The sequence below is a fragment of the Mytilus californianus genome, unplaced genomic scaffold (assembly GCF_021869535.1).
Source record: "Mytilus californianus isolate M0D057914Y unplaced genomic scaffold, xbMytCali1.0.p SCAF_35, whole genome shotgun sequence".
Classification (NCBI taxonomy): domain Eukaryota; kingdom Metazoa; phylum Mollusca; class Bivalvia; order Mytilida; family Mytilidae; genus Mytilus; species Mytilus californianus.
The window spans coordinates 2,117,250-2,131,378 of record NW_026262685.1 but is presented as its reverse complement, the minus strand read 5'-3'; the positions used below and the strand labels follow the sequence as shown (position 1 = coordinate 2,131,378).

At 31.8% G+C, this 14,129-nt stretch overlaps 1 long non-coding RNA gene across 1 annotated transcript; it reads right to left on the bottom strand.

Annotated features, from left to right (window-relative positions):
* Positions 1-5,582: 5,582 nt before the first annotated feature.
* On the bottom strand, positions 5,583-13,510 carry LOC127736715 (uncharacterized). The gene is made up of 3 exons (XR_007999143.1): positions 13,239-13,510; positions 7,044-7,237; positions 5,583-5,631 (listed from the first exon to the last, which is right to left on the bottom strand). It is a non-coding gene; the product is annotated as an uncharacterized LOC127736715 (long non-coding RNA).
* Between the last annotated feature and the right edge of the window lie 619 nt (positions 13,511-14,129).

The following is a 14,129-nucleotide window of genomic DNA, read 5'->3' as shown; positions in this document are numbered from 1 at the left end:
AAAAGGTCATATGGCTTTATAATGAACCATGTTGAAGTAATAATCAATTAACCTTATAATTGGACATTTCAGGGGCACTAACTCTAATGAGATGCCATTAGATTGTTTCAGACCAAATGTAACATATCTTCATTACAATTAAGCAAACATTTTGCGCTTGTTCTTTTATAGATATATTTAAAAGTGTTGGAGAAAATGCAAAAACAAAGAAAAGTCAAAATTGAGAATTTGACATTGACCTTTGACCTTGACTTCATTTCTAAGTTAGGACGTAAGGGACTCAAATAAAAAGATTCCAGGGTTATACGGTTAAAGGTTTATGAGTTAAAAAAACATACGACAAATTTTTTTGGTGAAGGTAGATAACTCCTATAAAATTTCATCGAATCGCTTCAATCCAAATCAGCCAAAAATTTCTGAGGATGTAACGAACAATTTAGAAAAAGAATTTCGGCAATATCGTTTTTTGTTACGAAGGAGATGCACACACTTGATAAACAGTGAATAGGGAGATAACTCTTACAAAGATAATTGTTCGGTTTAGCAGGGTGAAATTTAAAAGCGCATACAATGTAAGTTACAATGTAAGAAATATCTAAGCGACATATTTCGAATCAAATATTTATCGCAAATACAAAATTTGGCGGAAGAAAAAAAAATAAATAAAAACCAATTGTTCAGAGAACAATTGAAGGTCTTTCCAAATCAATTTTCAAATTTATTGAAAAGAAGCTAGTTCCGGTTTACTTAAAGTTAAAATTGGTATCCAATCATAAGTTTCTTCAAACTGATGCGATAAATGAATGGTTTCTATATACTTTTGAGTGAAATAAGGGAGATAATGTGCTACTTCCGGTGAAGTAAACGTCACTTCCGGTCTCATTTGATAGCTTCTTTTACACTGATTCCAAAATTATATAGTTTCTATATACTTTTGCATGTAAAACAGGAGATAATTGGCCACTTCCGGTTTATCGAAAGTCACTTCTGGTCTTTAGTGATAAGTTTATGTATTTATATTACAAAATATATGAATTCTGAGTACTTTTCCATGAAAAAAGTGCAAAAAAGGCTTCTTCCGGTTTTCTCAAGGTCACTTCCGGTCGACATTTTTCAAGGTCATATGTCATCAAACCTTTTGAAAATGCAAAAACAAGGAAAAGTCAAAATTGAGAACTTGACCTTGACTTTTGACCTTGACTTCATTTTCTTAGTTAGGATCTACGGGTCTCAAATAAAAAGATTCCAGGGTTATACGGTTAAAAGTTTATGTGTTAAAAAAACATACAGACAATTTTTTTTGGTAAAGGTAGATAACTTCTATAAAATTTCATCGAATCGCTTTGATCCAAATTAGCCAAAAACTCCTTAGGATGTAACGAACAATTTAGAAAAAGAATTTTGTCGATATCTTTTTTTGTTACGAAGGAGATAAACACTCTTGATAAACAGTGAATAGGGAGATAACTCTTACAAAGTAAATTATTCGTCTTAGCAGGGTGAAATTTAAAAGCGCATAAACTATATGATACAATATGAGAAATATCTGAGCGACATATTGCAAAACAAACTTTTATCGCAAGAAAAAAATTTAAAATGTCACTTCCGGTCTCATCTGATAGCTTCATTCACACTTATTCCAAAAATATATAGTTTGTATATACTTATGCCTGTAAAAAGGGAGATAATATGCTACTTCTGGTTTATAAAATGTCACTTCCGGTCTCATATGATAGGTTAATGTATGCCCATTCAAAAAATATATGGATTTCTAGTTCTTTTCCATGAAAAAACTGCAAAAATGGCTACTTCCGGTTTTTTCAAGGTCACTTCCGGTTGTCATTTTTCAAGGTCATATGTCACCCAACCTTTTGTAAAAGGTCATATGGCTTTATAATGAACCATATTGAAGTGATAATCAATTAACCTTATAATTGGACATTTCAGGGGCACTAACTCCTATTTGATGTTATTAGATTGTTTCAGACCAAATTTAACATATCTTCATTACAATTAAGCAAACATTTTGCACTTGTTCTTTTATATATATCTTTAAAAATGTTGGAGAAAATGCAAAAACAAGGAAAAATCAAAATTGAGAACCTGACCTTGACCTTTGACCTTGACTTCATTTTCTAATTAAGGACCTAGGGGTCTCAAATAAAAACATTCTAGGGTTATAAGTTTAACGGTTTATGAGTTAAAAATACATACCGACAAATTTTTTTGGTAAAGGTAGATAACTCCTATAAAATTTCATCGAATCGCTTCAATCCAAATTAGCCAAAAATTCCTGAGGATGTAACGAACAATTTAGAAAAAGAATTTTGTCGATATCTTTTTTTATTACAAAGGAGATGCACACACTTTATAAACAGTGAATAGGGAGATAACTCTTACAAAGAAAATTGTTCGGCTAAGCAGGGTGTAATTTAAAAGCGCTTAAACTGTACGATACAATATGAGAAATATCTAAGCAACATATTGCGAAACAAATACTTATCGCAAGAACAAAATTTGGCGGAAGAAAAACAAAAAAAATTAAAAACCAATTGTTCAAAGAACAATTGAAGGTTTTTCCCCATCAATTTTCTAAATAACTGATGAGAAGCTAATTCTGGTTTACTCAAAGCTACTATTGGCGTCCAATCATAGGTTTCTTCATACTGATTCAATAAACATATGGTTTCTATAGACTTTTGCCTGAAAGAAGGGAGATAATTGTAAATTTCCGGTTTAGGAAATGTCACTTCCGGTCTCATATGATAGCTTTATTTACACTGATTCCAAAAATATATGGTTTATATATACTTTTGCCTGTAAAAAGGGAGATTATTGGCTACTTCCGGTTTAGAAAATATCACTTTCGGTCTCAAATGATAGATTTATTTACACTGATTCCAAATATTTATGGTTTATATATACTTTTGCCTGTAAAAAGGGAGATAATTGACTACTTCCGGTTTAGAAAATGTCAATTTCGGTCTCATATGATAGCTTTATTTACACTGATTCCAAAAATATATGGTTTATATATACTAATGTCTGTAATAAGGGAGATAATATGCTACTTCCGGTTATAAAATATCACTTCCGGTCTCAAATGATAGATTAATGTATGACCATTTAAAAAATATATGGTTTCTAGGTACTTTTCCATGAAATAAGTGCAAAAAATACTACTTCCGGTTCACTCAAGGTCACTCTCGGTTTACTTTTTTCAAGGTCATATGCCAACCAACAGTTGGCAAAAGACCCTATGGCTTTATCATGTACCAAGTTGGAGTAATAATCAATTAACCTTAAATTGAATCATTTCAGGGACAATAACTCCTATAAGATATCATTGGATTGTTTCAGACCAAATGTATCATATCTTAATCACAATTAAGCAAACATTTTGCACTAGTTCTTTAATTTGTAATTTTAAAAGTGACAGAGGAGATCAAATAACAAGGAAAAGTCAAAATTTGGAATATGACCTTGACCTTTGACCTTTGCCTCAATTTCATTTAAATGAACCAAGGAACTCAAATCAATATACCTTAGGTCTCTATCACTTACTATTCATGCTATACATTTATATATCCCTTATGTCAAATACAGAAGGGGAAATAACTCTCATATGGAGTTTACGTATTGTTTCGGTGAAATGGGACAAAACATCCTGAGGATATAACGAGTAATTTGGTAAAATAAATTTGTTGCTTTCTTTTATGGTTATGGAGGAGATGCACGCACAAGGAAAACAGTGTTCGGGGAGATAACTCCTACAAAGAAAAGTATTCGGTTAAGCAGGGTCAACTTTAAAGGCAAATAAACTGTTCGATATCAAATACGAAACATCTAAGCGACATCTTGCGAAACAAAAATTTATCGCAAGAACAAAATTTGGCGGAAGAAAAAAAAAAAAAAAAAATAATCAGAAGAAAACCAATAGGTCTTTCCACAGAAAAGTGGAAAGACCTAATAATAATAATTAAAAACCAATTGTTCAGAGAACAATTGAAGGTCTTTCCACATCAATTTTCAAAGTTATTGAAAAGAAGCTAGTTCCGGTTTACTCAAAGTTAAAATTGGAATCCAATCATAAGTTTCTTCAAACTGATGCGATAATTGAATGGTTTATATATACTTTTGAGTGAAATAAAGGAGATAATGTGCTACTTCCGGTGATGTAAGCGTCACTTCCGGTCTCATTTGATAGCTTCTTTTACACTGATTCCAAAAATATATAGTTTCTATATACCTTTGCATGTAAAACAGGAGATAATTGGCCACTTCCGGTTTATCTAAAGTCACTTCTGGTCTTTAGTGATAAGTTTATGTATTTATATTACAAAATATATGGATTCTGAGTACTTTTCCATGAAAAAAATGCAAAAAGGCTACTTCCGGTTTTCTCAAGGTCACCTCCGGTTGACATTTTTCAAGGTCATATGTCACCAAACCTTTTGTAAAAGGTCATATGGCTTTATAATGAACCAAGATGAAGTAATAATCAATTAAACTTATAATAAGACATTTCAGGGGCACTAACTCCTATAAGATGCCATTAGATTGTTTCAAACCAAATGTAACATATCTTCATTACAATAAAGCAAACATTTTGCACTTGTTCTTTTATATATATCTTTAAAAGTGTTTGAGTAAATGCAAAAACAAGGAAAAGTCAAAATTTAGAACTTGACCTTGACCTTTGACCTTGACTTCATTATTAAGTTAGGACCTAGAGGCCTCAAATAAAAACATTCCAGGGTTATACGGTGAAAGGTTTATGTGTTAAAAAAACATACGTCCAAATTAGCCAAAAATTTCTGAGGATGTAACGAACAATTTAGAAAAAGAATTATGTCGATATCTTTTTTTGTGACGAAGGAGATGCACACACTTGATAAACAATGAATAGGGAGATAACTCTTACAAAGAAAATTGTTCGTCTGAGCAGGGTGAAATTTAAAAGCGCATAAACTATACGATACAATATGAGAAATATCTAAGTGACATAATGCGTAACAAATATTTATCGCAGGAACAAAATTAGGCAGAAGAAAAAAAAATAATAATACTAATAATAATAATTAAAAACCAATTGTTCACAGAACAATTGAAGGTCTTTCCACATCAATTTTCTAAATAATTGATAGGAAGCTACTTCTGGTTTACTCAAAGTTATTAATAGCGTCAAAGTATAGATTTCTTCATACCGATTCAATAAATAAATGGGTTCTATATACTTTTGAAATAAGGGAGATAATTGCCAACTTCCGGTTTAGAAAATGTCACTTCCGGTCTCATATGATAGCTTTATTCACACTGATTCCAAAAATATATAGTTTGTATATACTTATGCCTGTAATAAGGAAGATAATATGCTACTTCCGGTATATAAAATGTCACTTCCGGTATATAAAATGTCACTTCCGGTCTCAAATGATAGGTTAACCTATGATCATTCAAAAAATATATGGTTTCTAGGTACTTTTCCATGAAATAAGTGCAAAAAATACTACTTCCGGTTCACTCAAGGTCACTTCCGGTTGATTTTTTTCAAGGTCATATGTCAACTAACAGTTTGCAAAAAACCCTATGGCTTTATCATGTACCAAGTTGGAGTAATAATCAATTAACCTTAAATTGAATCATTTCAGGGACAATAACTCCTATAAGATATCATTGGATTGTTTCAGATCAAATGTATCATATCTTAATCACAATTCAGCAAACATTTTGCACTAGTTCTTTAATTTGTAATTTAAAAAGTGACAGTGGAGATCAAATAACAAGGAAAAGTCAAAATTTTGAATATGACCTTGACCTTTGACCTTTGCCTCAATTTCATTTAAATGAACCAAGGAACTCAAATCAATATACCTTAGGTCTCTATCACTTACCATTCATGCTATACATTTATATATCCCTTATGTCAAATACAGAAGGGGAAATAACTCTCATATGGAGTTTACATATCGCTTCAGTCAAAATTGGACAAAACATCCTTATGATATAACGAGCAATTTGGTAAAATAAATTTGTCGCTTTCTTTTACGGTTACGGAGGAGATGCACGCACAAGGAAAACAGTGTTCGGGGAGATAAATCCTACAAAGAAAAGTATTCGGTTAAGCAGGGTCAATTTCAAAGGCGCATAAACTGTTCGATATCATATACGAAATATCTAAGCGACATCTTGCGAAACAAAAATTTATCGCAAGAACAAAATTTGGCGGAAAAAAAAATAATCAGAAGAAAACCAATAGGTCTTTCCACAGAAAAGTGGAAAGACCTAATTATAATCAGAACAAATACAACAGGTCTTTCCACAGAAAAGTGGAAAGACCTAATAATAATAACGATCAGAACAAATACAATAGGTCTTTCCACCGAAAAGTGGAAAGACCTAATAATAATAATCAGAACAAATACAATAGGTCTTTCCACCGAAAAGTGGAAAGACCTAATAATCAGAACAAATACAATAGGTCTTCCCACAGAAAAGTGGAAAAACCTAATTAAAAACCAATTGTTCAAAGAACAATTGAAGGTCTTTCCACATCAATTTTCTAAATAATTGATAGGAAGCTACTTCTGGTTTACTCAAAGTTATTAATAGCGTCAAAGTATAGATTTCTTCATACTGATTCAATAAATAATGGTTTGTATATACTTTTGCCTGAAATAAGGGAGATAATTGCCAACTTCCGGTTTAGAAAATGTCACTTCCAGTCTCATATGATAGCTTTATTCACACTGATTCCAAAAATATATAGTTTGTATATACTTATGCCTGTAATAAGGAAGATAATATGCTACTTCCGGTATATAAAATGTCACTTTCGATCTCAAATGATAGGTTAACCTATGATCATTCAAAAAATATATGGTTTCTAGGTACTTTTCCATGAAATAAGTGCAAAAAATACTACTTCCGGTTCACTCAAGGTCACTTCCAGTTTACTTTTTTCAAGGTCATATGTCAACCAACAGTTTGCAAAAGACCCTATGGCTTTATCATGTACCAAGTTGGAGTAATAATGAATTAACCTTAAATTGAATCATTTCAGGGACAATAACTCCTATAAGATATCATTGGATTGTTTCAGACCAAATGTATCATATCTTAATCACAATTAAGCAAACATTTTGCACTAGTTCTTTAATTTGTAATTTTAAAAGTGACAGAGGAGATCAAATAACAAGGAAAAGTCAAAATTTTGAATATGACCTTGACCTTTGACCTTAGCCTCAATTTCATTTAAATGAACCAAGGACCTCAAATCAATATACCTTAGGTCTCTATCACTTACTATTCATGCTATATATTTATGTCAAATACAGAAGGGGAAATAACTGTCATATGGAGTTTTCGTATCGCTTCGGTCAAAGTTGGACAACACATCCTGAGTATATAATGAGCAATTTGGTAAAATAAATTTGTCGCTTTCTTTTACGGTTACAGAGGAGATGCACTCACAAGGAAAACAGAGTTCGGTGGAAAAAACTCCTACAAAGAAAAGTATTCGGTTAAGCAGGGTCAATTTCAAAAGCGCAATAACTGTTCGATATTATATGCAAAAAATCTAAGCGACATCTCGCAAAACCACAATACCCCGCAAGAAAAAAAAGTGGCGGAAGAAGAAAAAAAAATTATTAAAAACCAAATTGAAGGTCTTTCCACCCATAAAGATCTATTTTGATATAGAACTATTGAAATTCGGTTTAAAATATCATATCCAGCGTCAAATGATAGCTTATTGTACACTGATTCCAAAAATATATGGTTTCTATACATTTTTTTTCTAAATATGGGAGATAAATTGTTACTTCCGGTTTGAAAAATGTCACTTCCGGGTTTTTTTATAGTTTACTTGATACTGATTCCAAAAATATATGGTTTAATATACTTTTACATTTATTAAGTACAAAAGTCCCATGGCTTTATCATGTATACATATGAGGTAAAAAAAGCAAAGGTCAATATCTAAAACGTCAAATTTACCTTTGACCTTCATCTCAATTTCAAGGTCATAAACCAAGGGCTTCAAATCAAAAGACCATAGGTCTTAATTATATATGGTTAATGAGTTATATCACTATATGCCTAATTTTTAATATAAGAGGGGAGAAAACTCCAATTTAATGTTAGTGTACCCTTTCAACCAAAATTTATGTGTTACGACATGTTGCAACTTACAATTTAGTAAAAATATGTTGTCGATATCTTATACGGTTTTTGAAAAGAATTGAAAATAAGCCAAAATCAAAATTTAAAATATGACCTTGACCTCTGACCTTGACCTTTTTTTTGTTTTGGACCAAGGACCTTAGATCAAAAGATCCTAGGTCTCTATCACTTATGGTTTACAAGATAGAAATGCATATCACTTATGCAGGGTGAATTTCAAAGGCCCATAAACTGTTCGATATCATATACGAAGCATCTAAGCGACATCTTGCGAAACAAAATTTATACGCAAGAAATAAAAGTGGCGGAAGAAGAAAAAAAAATAATAATCAGAACAAATACAATGGGTCTTTCCACCAAAACATGATTGATTGATATATGTGTATGTTTGTTTGTTTGTTTGTTTGTTTGTTTGTTTGTTTGTTTCTTTTTTTTTCTTTCTTTAAAGGGTCCATATTAGTGTGTTGGTTAAGTTTCTATATTTAGTTTGGAAAGTTTTTATTCTATTTCAGGGTCCGCGCGCGTCTTTGTCTCGCGCCAGGTTGTGGCGTCACGTGACGAGGCTTTATATTAGCGAAAACTTAGTATTTTTATTCTTTTTTAGGTTGGGACGTTAAACAGACAACATGTATAGCGACGGAATTTACACAATGTATTTCTTTTGTCATTGTAGGTAATTGACATTTTGATCACAGTTTACGAGCAGTGCATGCTTTGGATTTAATTGATCCTGTGTAATTTTAAAACACGTTTGTTGATTATTTTCATATAATGTACATTTTCCAGTAGCAGTTTGTAACACAGATTTGTATTTCAATCTAGGAGCGGACGTTTCATTGTAGGATTTCACTGAGATTTACGGAACTAGCAAGCGATTTTTACGGCATTGCAATTTCTTTTTTCTAGGAAAATTCTTGAAAGATATCTGCACCACGTTGTTTTATGAAGATGTAATACATGTATACCCTGCTGACTGCAAATTTTGGGGTCAATTGGACAAGTAGTTTCAGAGAACATCTGATAACAAGCATGTGGATTTGTTTTTTCAGAACAGATGTAAGAACAATTTTAAAAACCAATTGTTCAGAGAACAATTGAAGGTCTTTCCACCAGTAAAGATCTATTTTGAAATAAAAATATTAACATTCGGTTTAAAATGTCATTTCAAGTGTCAAATGATGGCTTATTGTACGCTTATTCCAAAAATATATTGTTTCTATACAAACAAAAATTAAATAAGGAAGATAATTTGAGACTTCCGGTTTGAAAAATGATACTTCCGGTATAATTTAATAGTTCACTTGACACTGATTCCAAAAATATATGGTTTCTATGTACTTTTACATTAAAAATATACAAAAATTAGCTACTTCCAGTTTACACAAGGTCACTTCCGGTTGGTTTTCCAACCTCAAATGATAATGCAAAAAGTCCCATGACTTTATCATGTATACATATGAGGTAAAACAAAAGATCAAAATCTAGAACGTCAAATTTACCAATGACCTTCAGCTCAATTTCAAGGTCATAAACCAAGGACCTCAAATCAAAAGACCCTACGTCTTAATTATATATGGTTAATGAGTTATATCACCATATGCGCTATTTTAAATACAAGGGGGGAGAAAACTTCAATTTAATGTTAGCGTACCCTTTCAACCAAAATGTATGTGTTACGACATGTCACAACTAACAATTTAGTAAAAATAAATTTGTCTATTTCTAATACAATTTTTGAAAAAAGTGAAAATAAGCCGAAATCAAATTTTAGAATATGACCTTGACCTTTGACCTTGACCTAATTTTCCATTTTTTGGACCAAGGACCTCAAATCAAAAGACCCTAGGTCTCTATTACTTATGGTTTACCAGTTTGAAATGTATATCACTTATATCAAATGCATAAGGGGAAATAACTCTCATATGGAGTCTCCGGACCGCTTCGGTGAAAACCAAACTCAACATCCTGAAGATATAGCGAGCAATTTGGTAAAATAAGTTTGTCGAAATCTTTTACGGCTGCGAAGAAGTAGCAAACACAAGAAAACAGTGTTCAGGGAGATAACTCTTACAAAGAAAAGTATTCGGTTAAGCAGAGTCAGTTTTGAAAGCGCATAAACTGTTCGATATCATATACCAAATATCAAATCGACATCTTGCGAAACAACCAAACAGCGAAAGAAAAAAAATTAGGCGGAAAAAATAGTGTCACTCCCGGTCTCATATGATAGCTTCTTTCACACTGATTCCGAAAATATATAGTTTCTAAATACTTTTGCCTGTAAACAAGGATATAATTGGCCACTTCCGGTTTATCGAAAGTCATACCTAATCTTTGGTGATAAGTTAATGTATTTCAATTACAAAATATATGGATTCCGAGAACTTTTCAATGAAAAAAGTGCAAAAATGGCTACTTCCGGTTTTCTCAAGGTCACTTCCGGTTGTCATTTTTCAAAGTCATATGTCACCCAACCTTTTGTAAAAGGTCATATGGCTTTATAATGAACCAGGTTGAAGTAATAATCAATTAACCTTATAAATAGACATTTCAGGGGCACTAACTTCTAAAGATGCCCTTAGATTGTTTCATACCAAATGTAACATATGTTCATTAAAATAAAGCAAACATTTTGCACTTGTTCTTTTATATATATCTTTAAAAGTGTTGGAGAAAATGCCAAAACAAGGAAAAGTCAAAATTGAGAACTTGACCTTGCCCTTTGACATTGACTTCATTTTCTAATTTAGGACCTAGGGGCCTCAAATAAAAACATTCCATGGTTATAGAGTTAATGGTTTATGAGTTAAAAATACATACCGACAAATTTATTTGGTAAAGGTAAATAACTCCTATAAAATTTCATCGAATCGCTTGGATTCAAATTAGCCAAACATTCCTGAGGATGTAACGAATAATTTAGAAAAAGAATTTTGTCGATATCTTTTTTTGTTACGAAGGAGATGCACACACTTGATAAACAGTGAATAGGGAGATAACTCTTACAAAGAAAAGTGTTCGTCTTAGCAGGGTGAAATGTAAAAGCGCATAAACTGTACGATACAATATGAGAAATATCTAAGCGACATATTGCGAAACAAAAATTTCAAAAGTTGGCGGGAAAAAAAAATAATAATTAAAAACCAATTGTTCAAAGAACAATTGAAGGTCTTTCCACATCAATTTTCTAAATAATTGATAGGAAGCTACTTCTGGTTTACTCAAAGTTATTAATAGCGTCAAAGTATAGATTTCTTCATACTGTTTGAATAAATACAGGTTTCTATATACTTTAGCCTGAAATAAGGGAGATAATTGCCAACTTCCGGTTTAGAAAATGTCACTTCCGGTCTCATATGATAGCTTTATTCACACTGATTTCAAAAATATAAAGTTTGTATATACTTATGACTGTAATAACGAAGATAATATGCTACTTCCGGTATATGAAATGTCACTTCCGGTCTAAAATGATAGGTTAAACTATGATCATTCAAAAAATATATGGTTTTTAAGTACTTTTCCATGAAATAAGTGCAAAAAATACTACTTCCGGTTCACTCAAAGTCACTTCCGGTTTACTTTTTTCAAGTTCATATGTCAACCAACAGTTTGCAAAAGACCCTATGGCTTTATCATGTACCAAGTTGGAGTAATAATCAATTAACCTTAAATTGAATCATTTCAGGGACAATAACTCATATAAGATATCATTGGATTATATCAGACCAAATGTATCATATCTTAATCACAATTAAGCAAACATTTTGCACTAGTTCTTTAATTTGTAATTTTAAAAGTGACAGAGGAGATCAAATAACAAGGAAAAGTCAAAATTTAGAATATGACCTTGACCTTTGACCTTGGCCTCAATTTTATTTAAATGAACCAAGGAACTCAAATCAATATACCTTAGGTCTCTATCACTTACCATAATTGCTAAACATTTATATATCCCTTATGTCAAATACAGAAGGGGAAAAAACTCTCATATGGAGTTTACGTATTGCTTCGGTCAAAATTGGACAAAACATCCTGAGGATATAAAAAGCAATTTGGTAAAATGAATTTGTCGCTTTCTTTTACGGTTACGGAAGAGATGCATGCACAAGGAAAACAGTGTTCGGGGAGATAACTCCTACAAAGAAAAGTATTCGGTTAAGCAGGGTAAATTTCAAAGGCGCATAAACTGTTCGATATCATATACGAAACATCTAAGCGACATCTTGCGAAACAAAAATTTATCGCAAGAACAAAATTAGGCGGAAGAAAAAAAAAATAATCAGAAGAAAACCAATAGGTCTTTCCACAGAAAAGTGGAAAGACCTAATAAAAAACCAATTGTTCAAAGAACAATTGAAGGTCTTATCACATCAATTTTCTAAATAATTGATGAGAAGCTAATTCTGGTTTACTCAAAGCTACTATTGGCGTCCAATCATAGGTTTCTTCATACTGATTCAATAAACATGGTTTCTATAGACTTTTGCCTGAAATAAGGGAGATGATTGTCAACTTCCGGTTTAGACAATGTCACTTCCGGTCTCATATGATAGATTTATTTACACTGATTCCAAAAATATATGGTTTATGTATACTTATGCCTGTAATAAGGGAGATAATATGCTACTTCCGGTTCATAAAATATCACTTCCGGTCTCAAATGATAGATTAATTTATGACCATTCAAAAATATATGGTTTCTATGTACTTCTACATGAAATAAGTGCAAAAATGACTACTTCTGGTTCACTCAAGGTCACTTCCGGTTGACATTTTTCTAGGTCATATGTCACCCAACATTTTGCAAAATATCTTATGGCTTTATCATGTACCAAGTTGGAGTAATAATCATTTAACCTTAAATTGAACCATTTCAGGGACAATAACTCATATAAGATATCATTCGATTATATCAGACCAAATGTATCATATTTTAATCACAATTAAGCAAACATTTTGCACTAGTTCTTTAATTTGTAATTCTAAAAGTGACAGAGGAGATCAAATAACAAGGAAAAGTCAAAATTTAGAATATGACCTTGACCTTTGACCTTGGCCTCAATTTCATTTAAATGAACCAAGGAACTCAAATCAATATACCTTAGGTCTCTATCACTTACCATTCATGCTATACATTTATATATCCCTTATGTCAAATACAGAAGGGGAAAAAACTCTCATATGGAGTTTACGTATCGTTTCAGTCAAAATTGGACAAAACATCCTGAGGATATAACGAGCAATTTGGTAAAATAAATTTGTCGCTTTCTTTTACGGTTACGGAGGAGATGCGTGCACAAGGAAAACAGTGTTCGGGGAGATAACTCCTACAGAGAAAAATTATTTGGTTTCGCAGGGTAAATTTCAAAAGCGCATAAACTGTTCGATATCATATACCCAATATCTAAGCGACATATTGCGAATCAAATATTTATCGCAAGAACAAAATTAGGCGGAAGAAAAAAAAAATAATCAGAAGAAAACCAATAGGTCTTTCTACAGAAAAGTGGAAAGACCTAATAATAAATAAAAACCAATTGTTCAAAGAACAATTTAAGGTCTTTCTACATCAATTTTCTAAATAATTGATGAGAAGATAATTCTGGTTTACTCAAAGCTACTATTGGCGTCCAATCATAGGTTTCTTCATACTGATTCAATAAAAATGGTTTCTATAGACTTTTGCCTGAAATAAGGGAGATAATTGTCACTATCCGGTTTAGAAAATGTCACATTCGGTCTCATATGATAGCTTTATTTACACTGATTCCAAAAATATATGGTTTATATATACTTTTGCCTGTAAAAAGGGAGATAATATGCTACTTCCGGTTTATAAAATATCACTTCCTGTCTCAAATCATAGATTAATGTATGACCATTCAAAAATATATGGTTTCTATGTACTTCTACATGAAATAAGTGCAAAAATGACTACTTCC